General features: G+C 37.3%; 2 long non-coding RNA genes and 1 other non-coding gene across 3 annotated transcripts; 1 reads left to right on the top strand and 2 right to left on the bottom strand.

Moving 5' to 3' along the window:
- Window positions 1-4,513: 4,513 nt before the first annotated feature.
- Window positions 4,514-6,915, bottom strand: LOC141616766 (uncharacterized). Its single transcript, XR_012531044.1, has 2 exons — window positions 6,575-6,915; window positions 4,514-5,065 (listed from the first exon to the last, which is right to left on the bottom strand). It is a non-coding gene; the product is annotated as an uncharacterized LOC141616766 (long non-coding RNA).
- Window positions 6,916-10,563: 3,648 nt separating this feature from the next.
- On the top strand, window positions 10,564-15,726 carry LOC141616765 (uncharacterized). The gene is made up of 3 exons (XR_012531043.1): window positions 10,564-11,120; window positions 14,584-14,952; window positions 15,137-15,726. It is a non-coding gene; the product is annotated as an uncharacterized LOC141616765 (long non-coding RNA).
- A 4,138-nt stretch (window positions 15,727-19,864) lies between these two features.
- On the bottom strand, window positions 19,865-19,971 carry LOC141625530 (small nucleolar RNA R71). Its single transcript, XR_012535304.1, has one exon. It is a non-coding gene; the product is annotated as a small nucleolar RNA R71 (small nucleolar RNA).
- Between the last annotated feature and the right edge of the window lie 6,164 nt (window positions 19,972-26,135).

Below are 26,135 nucleotides of genomic sequence, written 5' to 3'. Positions count from 1 at the left end.
ACCTATGTTATGAGTATTTTTAAACTTCTTGCAGCATTTTGTGATGAATTACGGATGATGGTTTCGTGATTTTGGTGGGGGCACGAGGAGGGGAAGAGGAAAATTTCATGGGTATCCTGGAAGCGCATGTGTAAGCCGAAGTGTGTAGGTGGTATGGGTTTTCGAGACTTTATTCGAACCAAGCTCTTTTAGGCAAGCAAGCTTGGCGTTTGTTAACATCACCGGATTGTTTGTGGCCTCGACTGATTCGTGGGAAGTATTATCATGGGAGCTCTTTTCTGGATGCGGGCATGGGGTATAATCCGAGTTATACTTGGGGCAGTATCTTAGGGGCGCGAGAAGTGCTGCATATGGGTTTATGACGACGCATTGGTGACGGGATGAAGACTTTGGTGTGGCGTGATGCGTGGATACGTGGTACGCAAACTGGGAGAGTGTTATCGCCGTGCTTTGGGGCTGGGGTCGATCTGAAGGTGGTTGAACTGATAGATGTTGATGGCCATGGTTGGGATGAGCAACGTCTTTCGACTTACCTGCTGCCCTTTGAGAGGAATAGGGTCTGTAACATTCGTTTGAGTAGCGAAGAATGGGAGGATTCATGGTATTGGTGTGTGGAGAGGGATGGGGAGTACATGGTTTGGTCTGCTTACAAGCTTCTGGCCGGTGTGGAGCATGACACGTCTGAGCCCTCAAGATAGGAGTGGAGCAAGTGGATTTGGAATAATTTGTGGAAGGTTTAAGTGTGGCCACGGATCAAGCTTTTCTTCTAGCAATTGTGCAATGATGCGCTGGCAACTAGGTAAATTTATCCGTTTGAGTCGGTAGGGAGGATGTCTTGTGTTCGTTGTGTCAGTGTGAGGTTGAGTCTTGTCTTCATTTATTTCGTGATTGTTGGGTTGCTGGTGAGGTGTGTGAGGGGTTGGGTTTGGTCCATGAGAAGGCTGTGATGCTTGATGGCGTGAGGGAGTGGGTTGAGGGCTGTTGGAGGGCTGTTGGAGGAAGATGGATAAGAGGGACTATGGGTTGATGATGGTGGGGTGTTGGGCGATTTGGGAGACTAGAAACAGGGTGGTGTTTGAAGGAGGGAAGTGCAAGGTGGATGATGTTTTGCGCAGAGTTCATAGGGTGCTGGAAGAGGTGGAGGGGGAGCGGGTGGTGCAGGAGAAGAGAGGCGGGAAGGCGGTTGAGGAGGGGCTGGATGGGAGAGATGGGGGTAGCAGGCACCGAACCCGGGTTGGGTAAAAGTCAATGTTGATGCGGGTGTTAAGGAGGGAGTGGGTGTAGGTGTTGGTGTGGTAGCACGGGCAATGTTTTATAGGGCATGGCGCATAGTCGTAAGGAGGCGTGGGAGGCTCATGTTGCTGAAGCGGTTGCAGTGCTTGAAGGACTAGAAGAAGCGATGAAGGCGGGTCACGATGCGGTGGTGGTGGAAAGCGATTGTTCCCAAGTTATCGAAGCTCTTAAGATGCGGAAGACGGGCCGTAGTGTTTTTCGCTTGTGTTAGATGATATTTTACGTATTTGTAATTCCTTTTCTTCTGTTTTTTTGTCTTTTATTAGTCGTAAAAACAATGAGATAGCTCACACGTTAGCTCATGTGTTACCTGTGGGCTCAGGTAGAACAGTTTGGGTCGATAAGTTACCTGATGTAGCTGATCGTCTTCTTGTTTTGAGTTAAGTACCCCTGTGGGTTTCAAAAAACAAAACTGAGATTAAATGCATAAATTTTGGTTAAATGTTAAGTTGCATGTTAATTTTGGGTATGGGTATTTACAAATAATCACTTTAATTTTTACTTATGAGTAAAGTTAATATGATTAATTTTGGAAGTTTATTGATTTTTATTTGATAAAAATTGATGAATAGTGATTATTTTCTCAATAATTATTAATTGGAATTTTATGGTCGAAATTTTTCTATATTTAGTTTATGGAATTTGTTCCAAGATGTTCAATTTTTTTTTTATGGTTTTATAATTTTTAGGGTTCATCATAACAATAATCCATCCTATTAGTGGTCTGCAATAATCACTCCATCCTATCAATAATCTCAATTAAATCCAACCTAAACACCATACCTTCTAATAACGAACAACTGATATTTTTTGAAGTTTATGTTGGAATATTTGATAGTTTTTGGACAACCTAGCTCGTATATGTGAAGTTTATGTGTAATATTTTCAAGTGATGAATCAAGAACTTGGTTTATTTGATACACATAAACATCACAAAATATCAGCTGGTTCGTTATTAGAAGGTATGATGTGTAGGTTAGATTTAATTGGGATTATTGATAGGATGGAGTGACTATTGCAGACCACCAATATGATGAATTATTGTTATGCAATAACCCTAATTTTTATGGTTTAATTGGAATAAAATCGTAAAAGTTATATAATTATCGATTAAATTGCGAAAAAGCTAGAAATCGATTTTCTGTGTGAACTTTTTTACATGCATACAATTATGGTAAGGTACCATAATTTATAAATTATTAGATTCAAATTTTTCATAAGGGTTATGATTATATTGATTTTATTTCATAAAAGTTATGATTTTAAAGGTAATTTTAGATGTAAACAAATCAACTTAACCTAATTTATCACCAAATAATTAGTGGGGACTAATTTTTGGGATGGAACAAATTAGTATAATTGGTTAATCTTAAAAAAAAATTTAAGAATGGATATAAATTTTTAAAGGTTAAAAATGGACAATTCCGCAAAACCGAGCTCTTATTGTCATTGTTGGTAAGCTAGGACGATTTGGCATAATTTTACATCACATAATGCATTTTTTATTATTCATGTTGATGAATGTTTTTTGTTTATATTAATCATGTAATTTTACCTAGTATGGGCATAGTTAGAAATCGATATTGCCCGTAATGAAAGGGAATGTCGATTTGGTTTGTAATTTAAATGCGATCTCATATCGTCGGTTTCTAATTAATTAATAGATTTAATTTTATTTTACATTAATGTATAGTAGAAATAGCTATGTAATTTGATTATAGTAGTTATTTATTTTTTCCGGCGTTTTCCTCGAGACGGAGTTCCCACGAGACGGTGTATTTCAAAAAGGAGTTTCGAAATCCAAAAGACGACGGAGGTACCTTGGAGGGCGTTCCAATGAAGGCTCAAGGGATCAAGGAGTTGGTTTCCGTATATTAGGATTTTATTGTTTTACATGTTTAAAATTTTATGCCTTCATGCCAAATCGTCACAACATGCATTTTTTTTATCGTTTTATACGAACGTTGTCAATTTATGACCGTCTAAAATTCACCAATTTAGTTCACTTGAAAGTGATAGATGATTTAATTGACAAGATCTCTCACATTAATTAAAATTGAGATTAGCCTTACCAATTAGTAGCACCTATGAATGTAACACTTCCATTTATTTAGGAGCCTTTATTAGCAAGACATTCCCAAATAAATAGGACTGTTACCATCTCGGTTGCCCGAGGTAATGAATAACAAAGTAAAACAAGCCAAAGTACTTTATATAAAATTTAGCGATTAAAGGTTTTATTACAATTTAACTAATACTAAATAAACTAAAATAAAAATTAATTATATCTCGCAGCGGAATTAAATAAACTGAATAATAAAACTATGTGATCTAGACTTCTAGGTAGACTGGCTGAAATCCTCACGCATTCCCATGAGCTCCCAAATCAGCTAACTAAAGTACATGTCAGTCAATCTTCTCTAATACATTGTCAACCAAACGGTTAAGTAGGAATAATTAATCAACAATATAAGGTGAAATAAATGAAAATAATATGATATGATATGCAAATACAACTGAGCTCATTGATAGGCTATCGCACACCTATGCAAAGATAATATTTATACCTTAGCAAAACAAATGAATGTAGTACGTAGGGGTCGAACCACAAAGAGACGGGAGTTGTTAATTAGTTGTTATGGAGTGAATTTTACCTTGAGGTTGGTTATCGTTTGTTGATTGGTTGGTTGGATTATGGAAGAAAATAATAATGATAAAGAAATAATCTAGGGAGGTTGGGTCACACATGCAAATTATGTAAATGCTCAAATTAAACATAGGAGTTGATAAATCGTTAATTGTTTAGGCTTAGAGACACCCATCTTACGATATTAGTGTCAACCATAGACCGGGTCCTAGAGAAACTCTCGTCCATGACTAGGTCGTCCTACTACACATGCTTAGTCTAATTCAATTCTGTGCCTCTCGACTTTAGAACGAATGAACAAACTTAATCAATGAATAAGGCCTTTAAACAAAGATTAAACATTAAGGTGCAAACATGTGATAGAAACAATTAGACAATATTATATCAACCTAATTTAACATTTTACAAATACTTTTTATGCATGACTCCCTTCATTCCCTAGACAAAAGAAACTACTCTAACATGGTGGAAATGTAAATTAAACTAATGATAAATGAAAACATAATGAAAATATGAATAAGAAATTACCTTGCAATTGGAAACGGAAATGGAGATGGAATAACAATACTTGTAATATAAATAACTTGTAAATGTAAATTGTTTTATAACTTGAAATGTAAATAGGAAATGTAAATAACATAAAGTAAATCTAAACTAAACTAAACTAAGAGCTAACCTAAAATAACTACTAAATTTAGAGAGAATTTCTATGTAAAAGTGTGTAGAAAGATGGTGTGTAAAGGTGTGTGATTAGCACCCCTTATATAGAAAATAAGAGAGTAAAATTTGTAGAGGAATCCAAAATGGCATCCTAAGCACACTCTTAATTTTCTCTTCAATTCTTGGTTTAATGCTCAAGGAATCCTAAGTAAAGCCTTAATGCTCCTTTAATCACCCGGTTGAATGCAATGTAAGGATCTCTATGTGACTTTAGCATCCTAGGCATTTGTTGACTTGTGAATTATGGGCTTGACTTTGCATTTGTAATTCTTCAAATTAATCCATCATTTTATCCATGCAAGTCCATGAACATCTTCCATGTTGGTCCATCATCTCTTCTTTAGTTTAGCTCATGCTTCTAGTATTTGTACTTGAGTAGAATTGGGCTCATTTTAGCTCATTTTCCTACAAAACATGAGAAAACATACAAATGGAACTAGAAAGCAAATATTAGCTCATAAACACTAAAGGTAGTGCATAATACATATAAAATGGAGCTAATCTAAGGGGTAAAAGTATGTAAATATGCACTTATCACTCATCATCCGAAACACCTGTTCATCCAGCCAATCCCTGTCCCGGGGTATTCATCATCCCAACCAAAGGTTGAAGTATCCATCGTCCCAACACAAAGTTGAGGTATCCATCATCCCAGTATAAAACTGAGGTATCCAATACAATTGCAATGTCAATATAAATATCATCTCAGACCCGAGGCTGATGTATCCAATGCAAATGAAATGCCAATATAAATAATCCAACAATAAACAATACAAAAATATATAATCCACATCCATTAATCCATCCAATTCCACAATCCTTTTATAAATTCCACAAACCAACAAAGATAAGATGAGTTGAGTAGTTATCCTACCTGATAAGCAAGATCCAATAAACGCAACTAAAATCCGATTTAAGAGAATTCTTTCAACGAAACCGTCACTTAACAAATACTATAATAGTTATACTTACTACACAATCAACTCAATTATATAAGTTCCCTTACTTGTAATATACGGGAATTACTAAATAAAAATCCGTCTTAAACCAAAGCCAAACCCGTTTTAATCCCTCTAAACCACCCGTGTTTAACACTCCCAAACACCACCTATAACCATGGCCTAGCCACGACAATGCTAGCCCTCGACGCACCTAGGTCAGCCACGGCAACCATACCAGATCCATCACCATTATCGTCACCAAACACTCCCCAACATCCCACGGTATACACCGTGTATCAACATCAACCATTACCCGCCTACCACCACAACACAGCCACGATACAGTCCCTCCAACACCACAGTAGACCACCAACACACCCTGCCCAGCCACGGTGGTTAAGGTTCTGACCGACTCCACCAACATCTCTCCTTATGGCCACATAACCCGAGCCCTAGCAAGGGACAACAACAACAACCCACTCGACAACACCACAAGACAACAACACCTCCACATACCACCAATAGCCACCACTATGGTCTCCTCTGAACCACGGTGGAGCCACCAGTAGCGACCCTCGCCCAGGTCGAGTTCGGTCAAAGTAGGACGAATCGAAGCCTAGCAATAACAACAACGAACACCAATAGCCCTTAAGCACTACTCGGTTTTCACCACCAAGCACCACCACAACCGCCCCTGACAACCACACAACACTCCCTTGACCCGCCACAAACCACCATCAACAGACCTAACCCAAACCCAGGTCTTTTGGGTCACGGATACAACTACCAACAACCAACCATAGTCGGTCCCATGGTCAAACCACCATGCTCAACCAGTCAGGGGTGGTCACGGTTAGTCAAAGTCAGAGGCACGGTTAGTCGTACGGTGGTCAAGGTCTCGGTTATGGTCCACGGTGTAAAAAATACAATTAAAAGGTGAATTAGATTATTAGACGGTTTTAGCAAAACATACCTTTTAGATCTAGAAAATTATTTAGATGCTAGTCCTCTCTTGTTTCTCCTTGTTATTCTCTCTTTGACCCTTTATGTGATGCTTGTGAGATTATGTGAATAAAAATAAAAAGGGTGTTGATTTTCGCAGTACACATTTTACTCATCTCAGTACACTGTTGACAATTATACCCCTTACATTTCGCTCTCCCATTTTATCTCTCTAATTTCTCTATAATGTATTCTCTTTAATTTCATACATCCATTCTTCTCTAGTTTCACATCACCCTATTTCCGGTTACTCATGTCGTCGTTGGGGGCGGGGGTCACCAGCGGTTGGCGCAGTGGTGGGTGACTTAGGGTGGTTGGTTGTCTATGTACTACAATCGAGTATTGCACTATACGCGTACTACACAATAGTACGTACTTCATTAAAAAAAAAAAAAAAAAAAAAAAAGGAAAACAAACCCATTATTAGGTAATATTGTACTGCACGATGAAGGAAAAAAAGCATAAATCTATCACACAAACTACTACCGTAAACTACTAATAAGGGTAAACCACCAATAGCACCACTACCAGCGGCCACTTGCACCGACCAACCAACACAAAAACCACCGCCGAACGGCCATGGGATCTACCCAACCTATCCCTTCTGATCCTGAGATTCCGCGTCGAACTACCTACAATACCAATAACACCGCCACGGTCGAATGAACCGCCAACATCACCACCAGCATCCCCTAGCCATGTCTCTAATAGCCGTTGCCTTGATCACGCAAAGAGACGTTGCTCACATCTCTTAATGTAAAGTTATAATCACGTTTGAAATAACACATAATTATCTCATTATATTTTCCAATAGTCTCTGGCGACATATAAGTAGCTTATAGACAATGCCGTATATAATTTCTAATCGACTGATGAATAACCCTTAATTAATTTTAACATAAGCCCTAATTAAAAAATAAAACAATAACAAAGAGTTAATTTAATTATTAATAATGGATTAATGAATTAAATCCCTTCTCTATATTCGAATTATCGGTCAAAATAAAAGAAATGGAAGAAGGTTAAGTATTTATTAATAGAGAGAGGTAGGGAGAATTATGTTTGTAGGCTTTTTAATTAAGGGTAGACAAATGGAAAGTTTGGGGTAAAAAGTACTATAATGAGTAAAAATCGTACTGCGAAAATAAACTACGAAATAAAGGAAATAAAAATTATAGGGTAGGTCTAGTCTTGCTTTTATACTAGTAGAAGGTAGCTTATAAGAAAGGTATTAGGAAACTATATTATACTCTATTTAATTACCAATTATATTACACACTACTATTATTATTGTATTATACTAATTCATAATCGAGCCCATAATTTACGGCTAGCTTATCATCCCGACTGATCCATTATTTTATTATCTATCTTCGTCTCGTAACATAATCACTAATTATAAATACCGACCATTTAAAATACTCCCTCCGTCCCGGTCAATTGTTGTCCTTTGATTTTGTCACAATGACCAAGGAAAGAGGAATGGGTCAATTACTATGTGACAAGTGGAACAAATTGAGTGTGAATGGTCAAATTGTTCATCAAGTTCATTCTTAAAATAGAAAAGACAACAACTCACTGAGACACCCTAATATAGAAAAGGACAATAAATGACCGGGACAAAGGAAGTATTATTTATAAAATATATTTTAAAAGCACAATTTAATATTTTCCCACCGTCTGACTAACTACAAACCAAACCTTAAACTACGGGGTATTACAGTCTTCCCTCCTTAAAAAGAACTTCGTCCCCAAAGTTCATCCAACTACTAAAAGAAACACCATTCAGACCACAAGAAATACCATCATTACTAATATAAAAAGTAAGGATAACCCCAATCGTATTAGGCACACATAAGCAAAGTTATACTAAAACGTGAAACTTTTAGTAGTATCACATTATACCCTACTAAAAACAAACTTCGTCCCGAAATTTTCTCATAAATACGTTATTAAACTCGACTAGTATCTTAAATGCCCACAAATGGGAAAATAAAACATTAATCTTCTCAAATATAATAAGGAGGTGTTTGGTTGGGAGGTTTGGAATGCAATGGAATGGATTCTAGTCATTTTAGTGTTTGGTTGGTATATTTTGGAATGGAGTTAGAATCCTGATGGATTCTCATTCCACCCCAACCCCTTGGAATCCCATACTCACCTCATCTCCATGGATTCAAACTCCAATCCTTCATGTTTATTTTTCTAATGAACCAAACATGTTTTGGAAGGTATGGAATTAGAACCCCATACTCCTATGGTTTCTCATTCCAATCCATTCCATTCCTAAGTAGTGAATCAAACAACTCCTAATTATGCTTCTCTCCGTTCCCTTGCACTGTAGTAGCTGCTCCATTTGACTTTCCGTCATTACTCTGGTCACCTCCATTGCCTTGTCTATTGTTGTAGCTTCTCTGGTTACTCCACTGTCCCGGATTCTTGTTACTTCCAATACTTTACATTGGGGTTTGATAAATCCCTTTATTTCCCACTCCATAACCTCTATTTCCATTTCCATAACTCCTATCTTGATTACTCATAAATGCCCTGCAAGTCAGGGGCTTGTGACCCATCTTTCCACACTTACAAGGCTACAACATCTACTTCCTAGTATGGCGGCGATCATTTTACTTCCAATAATTATATTCTTTTTATATTATTAAAAGTGATAAATATATACAAGTTAAAATGATCATTTTATTACTATTTTGGTTGAAAATATTGATAAGGCCCAAATAAAGAGACGATCTTATTGTTGGAGTAGGTGTCCTCCACAATATTGCGTCTAAATAAAAAATCTCATAAAAGGAATATTTGAGATATAATATTTATTTTATACTCGTCAGTTGATCAACATATATCGGTAACTTTCAGCCGATTAGAGTTAGATGTTACTGTCATATGACGACGATGTTCAACTGATCCCCTTCGGTCGCACCTATAGTATGAAGCCCAAATGAAAAAGTAATTATTTGTATAATATACAATTTAATTAGCTTCTAGAATAATAAGACTAATAGTTAGTCGAGTGAATTTGTGTTTTGAGACAAGTCTGGAACTCTGGCCAAGTGAATTTATTATTCGATTATATGATAATTGACTAATAAATTTTATGTCTTATATTAATATGATTAAATAAGATGGTATTTAGTAATTAAAAGGTTAATCTACTAAATGTTTGAGGTAGATGTATATATTGTGATGCAAAGGTATTTAGTTAATAATTTCTTCAAGGAGTTGTAAAATTAGCTAATTGAATTTTATAAGATATATTTTTTATTGATAAAATAATCAAATATCACTTAAACCTTAAGTGTATATTAGTCATCAATTTTAATTATTTAAATGTTGAATAATAAAATTATTATTTAATTATTTTATCTATAAGATAATTAAATATAGGATTTATAAGTATTTATAGGACAAATATTGAAAATTAAAATAAGACATCATCTGAGGGCATCCACAATAGATGAACCTCTAAAGAGGTTTGTCACATGACACATCATCAATTTAACAAACCTCTTCAATAACAAACCCATATACAACAATAGACAAACCTTTTCAAGGTTCATATCTTAGGACCCACATAAAATTACCCATTTTTTTCCCCTCATATATATGTTGTTGGAGAATAAAAATATACTAACTTTTAGGGGACCACTTGCCATGTCAATCAACAAACCCGTATACAAATGTGTAACCATTCCTATAGATGAACCTCAAACCCCATCTCCAACAATAGAGAGGTTTGTCAACAAACCTCTAAAAATTACACAAACCTTTGTTGACAAACCTCTATTGTTGATGCCCTGATATGTGCCGACAAGATGACTTATAGTCAACAATTTTGGTGACTATTTTTTTACCAAACCACATGGGTTGTCTATACTCTATACCAATTGTTTACTTTTCAATTAGCTATATATACCCTACCACAAATTCTATAGACGGACACTATCCGTCTACACGTATAGACGGATACCATTTTCCCTCACAAAATACCCATTTGCCATAAAGTGGGAAGCATATGGGGGTACCCCACCTTGTCCCCACTACCCATTTTATTAGAGGTCTTTACCTGTCTGTTCACCCCACCCGTCTATACCAAGACCTATTGCCTACCCTACATGCACACTACATTTGGAATTAATTTTTAGTGCGTAAAAATTGTCCCAAAAATCCCTTGGAGCCGTGTAAAGAGAAAAGAAGAAATAATAAAATTGTTCTAGTTTTCTTCTTAATGTTCAACATCAAAACCTAAACAAATTCACATATATTATTAATCATCAAATATTATCATAGTAATAATATTTGTTGTATTAGTGTAATAAATTCTAAAATTATCTAGTTAGTAATTTTACGATTATTTGGCTAAAGTCTTGGATTTGCATCAAAAGGAGGCTTCCATAGCTTTGGAGCTAGGGGTGAGGGAGGATCATCCCTAAGTTATTTTGCAGCTCAAGAACCTCAATTTGATTGAGGAGTGCGGTTGCTAATTTGCCATAATACTCAATGTGAGGAAATTATAACTCTCTTTTATTTAGCATATAGATTGCATGCATCTAATTAAGATCATGTTAAACTAAGTTAATTAGTAATTTAGTTCATCATTAGAGGAGTCTAATTAAGATCTTAAACTAATACTTACAATCTTGCAACTATGGGAGAAATTTTACACACAAATAGAGATCGAACAACTGAACAATGTTCTTACAATCTTGCAACTGAATAATGATCAGCGAGATGATCTTACACATATTACAATGAGTAATGATCATACAATCTACGGATAATGTGGAATTTACCAAAAGAAAAAAAAAAAAAAAAAAAAAGGTCGAACAACTGACTTCAAAAACTAAGCCATGTGCCCCTACAAACTTACCATCTCCATTACACTCTCTACATAGCTATACGTACTCTAAAATTTTTAAATATTCTTACCCGGGCCATGGCCCAGTGGGCCTAGTCTTAGCTTCGTCACTTCGGGTCAAATCGAGTTAGCAGTGAATCAGGTTTTAGCTCAGTTCGAGTCGATTCACAAGTCAAGTCGGTTCGGGTCCTCTCATTTCGAGTTCTATAAGTTTATCGGTTAACCTTCGGGTCGGTTCAGGTCGGTTACGATTAAGCAAATGTTCGGGGGTTTACCGGGCCGGTTCTCGGATAAGTCGGGTCGGTTCTTCGAGCCGGGACAACTTTTGTCAGCTCTACGTCCCACATGAGTATATTTAACCCGTTAAGACGGGTATATCCGCCTTAAATAAGAATTTATCCTAAACAAATCACACATGTAACAATATTATAATCATTGCCCCCAAGTAATTCCATGTTAATAATAATCGAGAACCCACAACCGTATTCTATGAAGTCGCGTCTCTCTATTAACGTATCGCCAAATTCATCCAAAGAAAGAATCAACCAACATAGATTCAAATTATACATATTGCCTCTATTGCATATTTCAACATTCTTACAGCCATTGTTACCCCCATATTATTGCAAACATAACCATTACAACTACACTAACACATATTTCCTTTATTCGTAGTTGTTATCCCTATCAACAAGTCATTTCCCTAAACCTGCTATTCCTAAATAATACAGTAGATTTCTTATGGAATCATCGTGTTATAAATTATTACAACACCTTGACCACAAACCCATTTTAGTTAATATTGGAATCCTATCTTATCATTAATTGTTCTTGAACTACTTTCGAGCCAAATTATAAGTATGCGTCTCAATTCGATATCATGTTTTTCAAGCAGTTTCTATACAAGTAGTTAATTCAAGCTTTTTCGTACTTAATTCACAATTCTTAGCAGTTCTCACATGCCGCAATAACATATTTCACCGCATAATATACCATTTTTTATTCTATACGATAACATTTAATCTTTCTAACTTAACACAATCTTTGAAATATTTTGGCGGTTACAAAAATAAGATTTGAAATTAGTCAACATATTAGATAACAAATTGAAATAGAAATTTATAAAAATCAGTCCACTTTGAATCGTTAAAATACGTCGGCGATTTCCAATTAATTATAAAAGTTAATGGTTTGTCTACAAATTGTGAATATGTAGAATATGTGTTTCAGTACTTGGATGTCACCCAAGAATTTGTTTTCGTTTAACCTTCAAATCATAAGGTTCTCGAAGCCCATATGTGGGTATGTGGACTCCACAAATTTGGGCATCAAACAATTCACAACTAACGGTAAATTACACTCCCTTCCTTCCAGTCATTTATTTACCTATTCCATTTTTAGGTGTTTAATTCATTTTCATTTATATTTTTATTTTAGGCATGCTTCTAATGGGTAATTTGATCTTGAACATCCATTATTGTCCACTTGTTATTCAGCAATAATAATAACTACAAATGATCTCATCCTCTCTCCGCAAAGGAAAACAAACGCCCGAGTCAAAAGGAGTAGAACATATGAACAAAAATAAAATATCGTTTCGGAACTGAGAATAGCACACGTGAATTAGTAAGATGACTTTTATTCATTACAACCTTATTCTTAAACATTTCCAAACTTATCTTAAACATAACTAGACTTATTCTTAAACATTGCCAGAAACTGATATTAGCAACAAAGTGCTAAATCTCGATTATGCATACCCAATGATTGCAGCAGTACCATCACATTCACCTATTCCCGGCTTAGCAACGTTCACCATGTCCATACAATCAGCACCTTTCACAAGGTTCATGTCACCACAATTAGTACATTGGCCAATACATTGGGCTCCGTTCCCTTTGGCTGCTTTTACCATGTCCATACAATCAGCACCTTTCACCATGTCCATACAATCAGCACCTTTCACCATGTCCATACAATCAGCACCTTTAACCTTGTCCATACAGTCAACACCTTTTACCCTGTCCATACAGTCAGCACCTTTCAGCATGTCCATGTCACCACAATTAGTACACTGCCCTATGCATTGAGTTCCGTTCCCTAATTTCTCGGTTTGAGCTAACTTCATAACTATATTCATACTTGTGTCACAACTAATACCACAGCATACCGATCCTTTAGCATTGACCTTTTCATCAACGGTATCAGCACACATACCACAACAAAAAGATCCTTTTGCATTAACATTCTCTTCTCCATCAATGTCGAAACCACTTTGCTCTCCTGTAACATTTTCGGACACTATGAATGCTAAAGCAATGCTAGGAAGGACTATCAGTGGCCTGTGTAAACAAAGTATGATAAGAATAATGATAAAAATGAAGTAAAAGGAAACAATATTTTACTTGGGGTTCCAAATGAAGACAAACCTTGATAGTTCGTGACTTTGAATTGATTAGCCCTACGGCTCGCCCATAAGGGTAGAGAATTCAACCATAGTCTTGAAATCTTGTTCTGATTTTTCATTGTTAGATTGCTTAGGTCCAGGCTGCAGCCTTCTTCCAAGAAATAGTTATAGTTTCACCTGTAGAAATTCGATGAAAAAAATTTGTGTCGTTCTAGGGAGTTATGATATAAGATTTTATTCCACAATAGATACTAATGAATTAAAAAAATGTAAGAAGTCCTTACTATCTTATTGTAACCGGCAAGCTCAAAGAGACTATCGTCATTCATGGAGCTTTTTTGAAGCTTGAACGAACCACGTGTTCCTTTCACGGTCCAATCATTTTCATAATATTCGACCAGTGCATGCTTTTCACCAGAGTCGGTGATGTAATACACCTCTGTCGACAAATTAGAAGGGCCTTTGATAGCATCCTTGATTATATTCCTAAATACAGTAAATAATTTCAAGATATTCAAATCTTTCTCTCTTTATATGGATCATCATATTCAAGCTGAGTATTAGTTGTCTTCCCAATTGAAATAAAAGTAAGATTACCTTTTCTGAAGACTAAAAACCTTTTTTCCCGCTACAATCTATGATTCTGGTCTCAACAAATCAGGTTTTACATGCTGACTACTCGTTAGTTGAAACACTTCAGGTGCACGCATTGGAGGAGAAAACGACATAGATACATGAAGGAGTACTGGCTCAGAATTTCCAACGCCAGAGACAAGATCAAGTGAAAGCCATTTATTTGTCCAAAGTTGAGATCGGGAAGCAAACATATCTTCTAAAGAAATAGTGCAGGAACCAAGTAGCTTCAATGATCTCTTTGGTTTCAGCTCATCGGAGGTAGAAGAATAGGACATGAGTTGAAGGAGAAACTCTCCTGCTGGCTCACACTCAAAATAGGCAAATAGTTTATCCTTAGAAGCTGATGATATACCCAACCATCTCTTGGTTTTGAAAAGTGTATCGGATTGTTTCTTACTAATACCAATAAGGAGGTTTTCTTTGCGCTCATCTGGTAAGTTCTTGATATCAACAAACTCTAATAATACCTATTAATGAAAACTACAAGTTATTATTCCATAACATGATTACAACTTTTATCTACCAAAATTTATGACTAGATAAATAGATATCAATCTAGCATTTCGAAATGTGTAACAAGGATCAACTTTTTGTTTATTTTTTGCATGTAAATGAAGCCACAAGGACAATCGAAATGCTCGAATGTTCTAAACTCCGAAGATAAATATAAGGTTGGCGAAAAATCATTGTTACCTCCATAGCCTCCACAGTTGTAAAATGTATTTGTTGAGCAAACTTTTCAGTCTTGTGGAATTTCTTAGCGTCACCATTGAGCTTATATAGGGAACTCGCGTAATTGGAGTAGGGACATCTCCTCTACTCATTGCACTAGCCTTCCAATAGCTGAACCCAAAGGTTTGTTCCCATTGTCGGGTAGTTTCGGTAAATCCAGTGTCTACTCTACTCCCTTTTGATTTATCTAGGTCAGAGTCAATGTGTGGAAGCACACCACCTATCAATTCTTTCATGTCTTTACAGTAAGAATCCGGGTATAGTTGGTGTGCCACATCATATCAACATCGTAAGTGGGGACACCGAAACTTTGCAGACCCGTTTTCCTGTTTGTCTTAATGATATAAAGAAATCCTTTATATCTAGTTGCTGCTTTGCTGAGAAAGAGTTCGTCAGACATGTGTGGCCGGCATGCCTGTCAATAAACGTTTATATAACCAAACTTTCGCAAATACAATTATTTGTATGTTAAATCTTCCAGATTCTTATTATATTTGATATTAAAAATTTAGAATTCAAAGATGATTTTTTCTATCTGGTATCTATTATAATTTAACAAGTAAAAGAAGACTAAATACTTGACAAAGCTTATATTACCTGATAAGTGAAACCAGTATGTCGTTTAACAGCAGCAATCAGATCATAATTAGTAAATTTTTGAGTTTGTGAACTTTTCTGCAAAGTATCTTCTGAAAAGGGTCTTTCTAAGTCAAGCTCATAAAGTTCCTCAGGGTACAGTTTGCTCCATATTTCCTCACTTGTGCTCTTCGATGTCGCTTGTATGGATGACATTACTTTGTGATTGGTAAGAATTCTTCCAAACAACTTCTCACAATCGAATTTGTACCTAACCTATAACATAGATGTACCAGTGTAAATGAAATCTAAAGAAATAATAAACCCATTTTTGTTATGAGTAAGGCTCACGTTAAAAGGTTAAATAATAAAACAATGTAAAACCGACTTTGATGCCCTTATCGTGGAAAAGTGACGTTTAGTGCAAGTTATTTTAATGAGGTATTTTTGGTAAAATATCACTGGTTTTGCAATAATATTTATGTAAAACTGTTTTAAACAAAATTATTGTTTTCCAATTTGGAAGGAAAGGTGTTAAGAAAATATTAGTCTAAAGTTCGAACTTTACCGGGTTTAACTTATGGCAGTGCCATATCAATTCACAGTCAAGAGGAACAACCAATGACTCTTCAGAAACAGGGTTATCCTCATGTTTAGCTAGCAAAGGAAGCCAGAATGCATTGTACCTGAAATATGCAACATTGCCTTCAAATATCGATAATAATATTAACTCTAACAATCAATTGATTCTTTATAATACAAGACGCATTTTTCCTTTTTAAATTATAATACTGCATGATGGAGGTTGTAGAGCAAGTCAAGGGCATGTTACCTGTAGACAGCCCTTTGTAAGGCATGATCTTCGAACAGGAAACGATTACGGTGTTCCACCGCATCAAAGAATTTCAGATGAGTTTTGGCAGCCTCAACAAGATCAATACTCACTACAATGTTTTGTGCCATAGCCCATGCTTTCACTTGTTCGTTTTCCATCTTCACGCGCCCTATACAACCGTCAAAACCTAAGATTGATGATGTTTGATCAATGTATTACAAGACTACAAAGGTTAAGTATAGTCATTTTAAATGTTGCAAGACTATTTTTTTTTTTTTTTGGCAAGTGGCAAGGAAGGTTCCTACACAGCTTGTAATGCCCGCCTAGCGAGACGGTGGGCGTCCCCGTTCGAAACCCTGCAAACATAGCTAAGACGCAGACAATGAAAATAAGTATATAAAGACCCAATATCATCCAGGATTCCTTTAATCTGATAATGCTGATCCTCCTTTCCAGCCCATTGAAGAATGTGTTGAAGGCAATCGGAAGATATCTCTAGGTGAAGAATGCCACATCCTCTGGCCCAAAGAATAACCTCTTTTACCCCTAGGGTTTCCGCTTGAAGAGGTGATTCCGCTCGACACTTCAAGCTTCCTTCAAAACATCTCCCACCACCTTCCTGAACCGCAATCCATCCAATACCAGCCTTACCAGATTTATCCCAACTCGCATCAACCTTAACCCTCGTCATTGTACAAGAGCCAAAGTTGTCCACTCCATAGATGGGTCTTCCTTCCTTAATCATGACAAGGTCATTCTCCAATTCCTGCTCAGTTTGACAAGATCCCATAGTTTTATCCTCTTTTCCACCATCATCCTCCTTCAGAGCTTTAATACCAAAGATACCAAATGGTTGTAGAAAATGAAAAAGCTATAGGGGTTGACCTCCACCCCTCTAAAAATAACCCCGTTTCTACAATTCCAGATACACACAACAACAGCCAAGAAAAGAATAATACGAGACTTACTCCCCTCCAGTTGACTGAGATATCAAATCCAGTTAATGATCCAGTCACCCACATGAGTATTTGGTAAATGCGAGGTGGAAATACCTAATGGTGAACTTGCCCAAATCCTAGAGACGAAGGCGCAGTCCCGAAAAAGGTGATCAATGGTCTCCATCTCCCGACTCTCCTTATGGCAAAGGGGGCAAGATGCGTCTCGTCCCATATTTCGTTTAACAAATTCCCAGCCCACCGGAAGAGAATTAGTGATGATCTTACAAATCAGGATCTTCCATGTTTGCAGTCCAGGTAATCTCCATTTTCATTCTTCTAGCAACGATAAGAGAAGCCCTTCTCTCGGAGAATCCCGGAGTCTCCTTGCTCAACTTAAAAAGTGTAATTACTAGTTTAGCCCTTAGTTAACCCTAATGCATCCTCCCTAATTTTCACTATAAATACCCCATTAGTCTAATTAGAGGGGCATGTTCTTCTTATCAATAATTAGTGTAGTTAATATCAATCAAATCTCTCTTCAATATTGTAATCAAATATTAATCAAGTTTTAATCCAAGTTTTAGTTCTTTAATCTCTCTCTTGTTCTTACTTTATTTTGGGTAATTGAAGATTATTTGGGTTATTATTGGGAGATTGACAACCTCTCAATCTAGGATTCAAGTACTTCTATTATTCTTGCTTTATTATTGGAATCATTAGTAGGTATAATCTCTTAATCCCTTTTTAATTATTGCTAATTACTTTCATTTATTCATCATGTTTCATTATGTTAGTATGATTGACAACCTTTCTAGCATGATCAATATGATAATGAGTGAGTAGTCTCTTAGCTAGGGTTTAATGGGTGATTAGGGGAAACCAACATGGGGAATGATTCATGCTTAAATTAATATGCTTTCATATCTTATTTGCTTGCTTGTTTTGATCTTAATACATGCACATGTTATATTTGATGAAATGCTAAGCCTATGAATCCTTGCATTTACTATCATCACCTATCTTTTCAATGAGACTTGTAAGACATAACCCAACTCGAGTCTTGTTAGACCATGCATGTGTTAAGTAGGGAAGATTAAGTCGACTTGTAGGTGTTGTACAATCCAAGAGATTCGGCTCCGGACCCAAACTTTCCTAGGATTGTAAGATATAACCCAACTCAATCCATCACAACAATAATTGCTTGCTTATAATTTGAGAACATGTTTGTATGATCATATCCCATGATTCCCCTATGAACCCATGACACCCTAGTGCTTTTAATCAATTGTTTACACCCCTTATTTTATTTACCTTGTTAGTTTATTTTCATTGCTATCTTAGTTTAGTAACCTTCTACATCAACCCAATTTGTGACACCCCTAGACACCACTAGTTACAATAGAATCTTCATTTCAATACCCGTCCCTTGGGATCCGACCTTTACTTGCCTCTTTACTAATTGTAGAGTTGTTTGTGAAGTATAAATTGTGTTTTGTATCGACCATTGACCAACGACCACATATGCTTAATTTGTGAAACGAAATGGACTCGATCAAAAATGGCGCCGTTGCCGGGGACGGTGTTTAATTGATTTAAGATTTCTTTTATTGTTTTTAGTTGTGTCTTTTTCACCTTGGGGAAGTAAAACTCCTCAAGGATTGTTCTAATTGTTTTCGAGTTGTTTGATATTTTGCATGTCTAGAAGGTTACAAAGAGATTTGTTACCTTTTGACCGTGAAATCGAAAGAACCTTGACGAATAATAGGAGACTTGTTAGGAGGAATTTGGGAGGTGTTGGTGAAGTTGTTCAACCCACTAGTGAGTTTGTCAATCCTTTCGCAATAGAAGGAGAAGAAAACCCATTAAACAATACCACACAAAATCCACCTACAATGCCTAAATTCTCGTCACACTCTATACCCACCGAGGAGGATTTACCAAATGGTACTCCTACCCCACAACATCTTACCGGAAACTTTATTGCCAAGTCCGCCTTCATCCAACTAGTTGAGAGGAGCCAATTCGGGGGAATGCCTAGTGAGGACCCTCATTCTCATATGGAAACCTTTTGCGATTATTGTGAAGCTATCTCTCAAACGGGCGTGACTCAAGACCAAATAAGATGGGTCTTATTTCCTTTTTCGTTAATCGGCACCGCAAAGCAATGGTTGAAGGGCCTTGATAAGGCCACCCTTGGAATAGATTCTTGGAAGAAGCTAGCTCTAGCTTTCTACAAAAAATTCTACCCACCGGAAAAGACCAATATGCTAAGAGCTCAAATTACGGGTTTTAAACAAAGGGATGAAGAATCTTTGTATGAAGCTTGGGAGCGGTTCAAAGGTATTTGTCGCTCATGTCCTCACCATGGACTTAGCGAATGGTTTTTAGTGCAACAATATGCTTTCATCTCCCACTTCTAGAGTGAGCTCTCCATGTTTCACATCGATCACCGCACCCGCGGTGTGTAGGAAAGGTCTTCCTAAGATGATTGGAATGTTGGAATCTTCCTCCATATCAACAATGACAAAGTCCACCGGGATGAAAAACTTCCCAATTCGCACGGGGACATCTTCCCATATCCCTAATGGTGTCTTCGTCGATCTATCGGCCATTTGAAGAGTGATATTGGTGCATTTAAGCTCTCCCATTCCCAACCTTTTACTTACCGAGTACGGCATGACACTCACACTAGCCCCTAGATCACATAAGGCTTTGTTGATCGTTGTGTCGCCAATGGTACACGGTATTGAGAAGCTTCCCGGATCCTTTAACTTTGGAGGTGAACTCCCTTGAAGTATTGCACTACTCACCTTAGTGAAGGCGATAGTCTCAAGTTTCCGGATCGACTTCTTCTTTGTGAGGATATCTTTCATGTACTTTGCATAGGCCGGAACGTGATTGATTAATTCCGTGAAAGGAATTGAGACTTCTAAGTTCTTCACAATCTCCATGAACTTCCCAAGTTGATCATCAAATTTGGGTTTGGCTTGACGACTTGGAAAAGGAAGTCTAATCACAATGGGCTCCTTTTCTTTGGCTTTGTCTTCATTTTTCTTTGAACTTTCTTCTTTTGATGATTCCCCTTCTTGCACCACAACTTCATTCTCACTAGCTCTCACAACTTCATCCTCAACTTGCTTCTTCGGTGCTTCATATCTTGTACCACTTCTCAAGTGAATGGCACTAACCGTTTCATGTCTAGGGGGATTACTTTGTGATGGTAATTGCCCCTTTTGTCTTTGTGAGCTTGAAGATGCTAGTTGGGTCAATTGTGTTTCCAACATCTTGGTGTGAGCTAGAATGTTGTTGATGGTGGTGTCTTTTGCTTGGCTATCTTTTTGCATTTGGGTGAAAAATTCTTGTTGATTCTTTTGCATTTGGAGGACCGCTTTTTGGACATCAAAACCTTGGTCATTGTGGTGATTGTATGGATTTTGATTTTGGTAGCCTTGGTTTTGATTGTAAAAGGGTCTTTGATTTTGATTTCTCATGGGTGGTGGAGTGTATGTTGTTTGAGGGTTTTGGACATTTTGGCTTTTGTATGAGAGATTTGGATGGAACTTGGTGTTTTCATTGTAAAAATTTGAATAAGGGGTACCACTTTTGTAAGCTTGGAAAGCATTAACTTGTTCGGTTGTTCCCCTACATTCACTTGAGTCATGACCCAAGGTTCCACAATTCTCACATATCCCGCTTGGGATTGATGAGGATGCCGTCATGGCATTGACATGATGCTTCGATGATTTTGAGTTTTCCTCAAGTCTAGCCATAGCTTGTTCAAACTTCAAGTTGATTGTGTCAATGTGGGCACTAATTTGAGTTTTAATCTTGACAAAACCATGAGAGCTCCTCGTTTGCATGAGCCATGTTTCATGATTGACCATTATAGCCGAAAAGATGAAAAGAAGAAATCGGAACTCCAATGGAGGAAGAAAGTTGAAGATGCTCCATTCAAAGAGCAAGTGAATTGTGACAAGGAGAGCTTGCAAAGCTCATCAAAATCAACCAAGGAAGAAGATGATGGCCTCATTGGCCAAGAAAAGAAATTGGGAGAGTTGTCTCCATCTAAGCAAGAGATTTTCAATGATCAACTCAATGAAGTTTGTGGTCTTTGGGACGACGAATTTGAAGGGATCTTTAATCCCTACATTGGGCATGCCATCGATCATGATCAAAAACAAGGGCCACGGTCTATTGAGGACCTCTACCATAACAATGAACAAGCTTTTGATTACTTCTTCAAGGTGTTGAGCAACATCAACAACACCTTGAACATGCCCCCTTGACATCTCATCAAGAATGAGAGTTTGGTGGAGTCCTCCCTAAACCACCACTTGTAAATATTTCTAACTCCCTAACTTACATTTAATTTTTGTATTGCATTTTTGTCATTTTTGGATTTATTTTTACTTTGATCAAAATAATTGTCATGTAAGAGAGAAGTGAGGGAGGGACTAATGATTTTAATTGATGTGTAGTGCTTTACCTTAGTGTGGGGATGGCAATTGCCTAGGCTATTCATGCCTTAGTAGTGCCCCCACAATGAAGAACACAAGATTTGAAAGAAAGAAAGAATGATAAGGGAATGCGTTGGTGCACGGATGGAACTGAATCCGTGTACACAAGGACCAATCCGAGCGGATTCTTGAGAATCCGCCGTCTCGCAAAGCAAATCCGAGCGTCCTGATAAGAAGACGCCCGTCTTGGGCCGAGCTGAAATTGCAAAAATTCTTGATCGTGAAGAATCCGAGCGGATTTCGGAAAGACGCCCGTCTCACGTAATCCGTCCGTCTTGTGAACAATCCGCCCGTCTTGAAGTCAAGAAAACAAAGAAAAATCTCTCGGACAAGAATCCGTCCGTCCCGCACGAAATCCGCCCGTCTCATCTCGGAAGAATCCGAGCGGATTCCCGTAATCCGCCTGTCTTTAGGCGGGATTTTGAAATTTTTGAAGTCAGAGAATCCGCACGGATTGCGCCAATCCGCACGATTGTCCCTCGCGTCCTAAAATTGTCGAGTTCTTTAAATACCCACCCCACCTTCATTCATTCATTCATTCATTCATTCATAAACACTACCCATAACATCAAAACCCTCATCCTCTCCATCTCAAAAACAAAAACCCTCAACAAAACTCACCAAAATCAAATCAAACCATCTTTCAAATAACAAATCAATCACTCCATCTTCATTAACAATCAAAACCAAGAACAAAATCTTCACCTTTGAGTCGATTTTTGTTCTCATAAAGGCAAAGCCTTTCACCTTCAAAATCGATTTGGGCATTCTACAAATTGAAGATTTTTGATCTTTTTCTTGGTTAGTTCATCAAATGGCAAGAACAAAGGGAGCAACAAAGGGAGCAACAAAGGCACCAAAAGCAAAGGCTCTCTCTCAAAGGCAAAAAGCTCTACAAGCAAAGAAAGCTTTGGCAATGGTGGTATCAACACCAAACTTGGTAGTGCAACAACAACAACAAATTCCTATGGAAGCATCACCCTCTACTCCGGTAATTAATCAACTCTTGCATTATCCGGAGGTAACATTCATTTCCGATTCCCATAGAAATACATTTGTCAAGTTTGCTATGAAACAAATTCAATCCACCAAATTCATATGCCAAGATGCCTTAGAGAAGTTAGGTGTTCTTGAACAAACAAGAGTCTTTTTCAATGCCATGGGTTTGAAGAAATTGTTTGAAATGAAGGAAGTAACATACCCCTCCCTTGTCTTGGAATTCTTAAGTTCTTTAAAAGTGACAAAAGTTGAGAATAGGGAAAATATTGAGTTTCGTCTAGCTAACACTAGTAGACGCATTACCTTTCCGGAGTTGGGTGCAATTTTGGGTCTTAGCGATGAACATAAATTTTATAAGCAATATGGGAAGTATGACCCCGAGCCTCTTTGGGAGGCAATCTCCGGGAAGAAATTTGAAGATTTTAAAGCTTGTCGTGCTCTTTTGGTCCATCATCCGGGCATAAGAATATGGCACAAAGTTGTGGGAAATACCATAATTGCTAGGAAAGACACCAATCATTTCACGGGACTCGATTTTATTCTCCTTGAATCAACTTTGAATATTGGAAGAATTCACACCAAGCCTTACAATTCTTTGAGGCTATTGGTTGATAGATGGCTCCATATAGATAGTGGGAAGAAGGGTCAAACCGTTATTGTTAATGGCGGCCTTGTCACGGTCCTAGCCAAGCACTTTGATCCTAATTTCAATAAGGATAGCAAGTACAAGGCTAAGGATGGTGGCCATCTTATTGATATGTCCATCTTGATTAACAAGTTTAAGTGGGTTGCTCACAATCCCCTTGATACCAAGTATGGGTGGCTTACTAGTGAGGCTCGATCATTCACTTTACCCGCAAAGATTTGCCGTCTTAGTGTCCACCGGACCAACTATTTACTTCCCCTATCCGAAGAAGCCGAGTACATCATTCAACAAAAAAAGGGTGATCATGAAACTCCCTCCTCTTCCATTGTTATACCGCCTTACCCCTTTGTGTATGAAGAGTTCAAACCGCAAGGAGTTGAAATTGGGAAAGACTATGTAACTCTTCTTATGCAAGCCATGCACAAGCAAGCTTATGAAGATCGGAAGAATGCATATTTGGCTCAATATCCTCCCCTCCTACATCTAGCTAGGCAAGGACTCCTTGATCCATCTTGTCCTTTGCCTAGTTGGGCGGATAGAGAAGCCTTATTTCCGGGTGCATCAAGGGACGTGGTGGAAGACAATGAGGTTGTTGGAAATGGTGAAGAAATTGATGATAATATTGAGGAAGAAGCAAGTGGAGATGAAGAAAGAGATGGTGAAGATAATGATGACCAAGATGATGGAGAAAGTGATGAAGAAAGTGCCAAGGAAAGTGGCAATGTGACCGCTTCTCATGAGGGAAGTGGTGATGATAATAGCATGATGGAAGACTAGCCTTGGAGACTCCTACACTCCCATGGTTTGTCTATATCTCTTTGTATTTTATTTCATTTTGATCATTGTTGGTTTAGTCCTAGCAACATCAAAGGACTCACACCTCGGCTCCATTGAGGTGTTCTTTCTTTATTGTTCCCATTTTTGAAAATCCAAAATGACAATCTAGTTTCATGCATAGCATAGTGTGTGCATAAACTCCCCCATGCTTTGACATTAGCAATAGTGTCTTATTTGGTTTGGGGAAGTTAATGCATACACAACGGGAGGTAATCTAAATTATCCTCTCCGTCATAACAAAAACCATGCATCATGTAGTATAGCTTAGTGTAGAATTGCATTTAGTATAGAAATCATGCATCACCTTTGCATAATTTCCATCATTTTGGCCATTGAGGACAATGCCCATATTAGCGTGGGGATGGGAATTCTAACACTTAACTTTTATTCAAAAAACCATAAAAATTGAAAAATTTCAAAAATCATAAAAATTTGAAAAATTGAAAATCCAAAAACAAGTTCATTTCCTTTGTATATATTGTCTTGTATATTTTGTGTTTGTTTATCCTTGTTCACTTTGATTGACTACGCCACATCCGAGACATGAGGATATTGAAGACCGCATGGTATGATCTTTCCAATCTCCTTTTTCCTCTTTATGTTAATGACTATGTGGCTTTATTTTGATTGATGCGGTATAACAATGTGAACTTAGGACTTGCATTTAGTTTATATGGCATATTAGTTGGTAGAATCATTTGCATTAGGATGTATATATGTTAGTTGCATCATGGCATGTAGTTTGCATGGTTCGAAAATTTTGTGAAACCGTCTACTTGGGAAGCTTGACAAGTGTATATAGGCCCTAGTAGATGCTTTTTCTTCTTAAGACTTTGCTTGTTAGAATACTTGTAAAACACCCTAGGATGTGTCATGCTAGTATCCTTTGACCCATGGTTTAAGGCCTAGTCAAGAGTACCTTGTGGTGTGATAACTCCTTGGCTACCGTTTATTCCAAGGTGACCCTTGAAACCATGCATACATCCATCATCCATGTTCTACCACATTTTTGTCATCAAAGGGAATGGGCACAAAAAGAAATCAATTTGAGTTCAATGAAATGAAAAGTGAAAGAAAGTTTGCAAAAATGCATCAAAAGAAAAGAGGAGCAAAATAAACTCCTAAAGCTTCAAATACAAGGCACCCTCGTTACTAATTGGGGTGACTTTGAAAATGTTCAAAAAGAAATGCAAAAAGTTGTCAAGTATTGAAATGCCAAAAATCAAAAAGAAATGGCAAAGAAAGTGTTCTCAAATGTCAAATGCCACAAGAAATTGGGGGAAAAAAAACAAAAACAAAAGCAAACTCCCAAAGTGAAACTCAAATTCTATCGATCCCTTTATCCATCGTATCCATTTTTGTGCATGGTAGAGAGGGGACGACCCTTCTTCTTGTCTAGGCAAGAGGGGGAATTCCGCGATCCTCCAGTGTTTCTAACACCATAGGGAGTCTACTCTTGACAAAAGCATTTAACGATTGAGGACAAAGGTACCCTAGCTTGACACAACTTGGAGGTGATTTATTGGTATCCTTCTA

Source organism: Silene latifolia, chromosome X, assembly GCF_048544455.1.
Source record: "Silene latifolia isolate original U9 population chromosome X, ASM4854445v1, whole genome shotgun sequence".
Taxonomy (NCBI): domain Eukaryota; kingdom Viridiplantae; phylum Streptophyta; class Magnoliopsida; order Caryophyllales; family Caryophyllaceae; genus Silene; species Silene latifolia.
The sequence above is the reverse complement of the archived record's forward strand: the minus strand, read 5'-3'. Positions and strand labels throughout refer to the sequence as shown.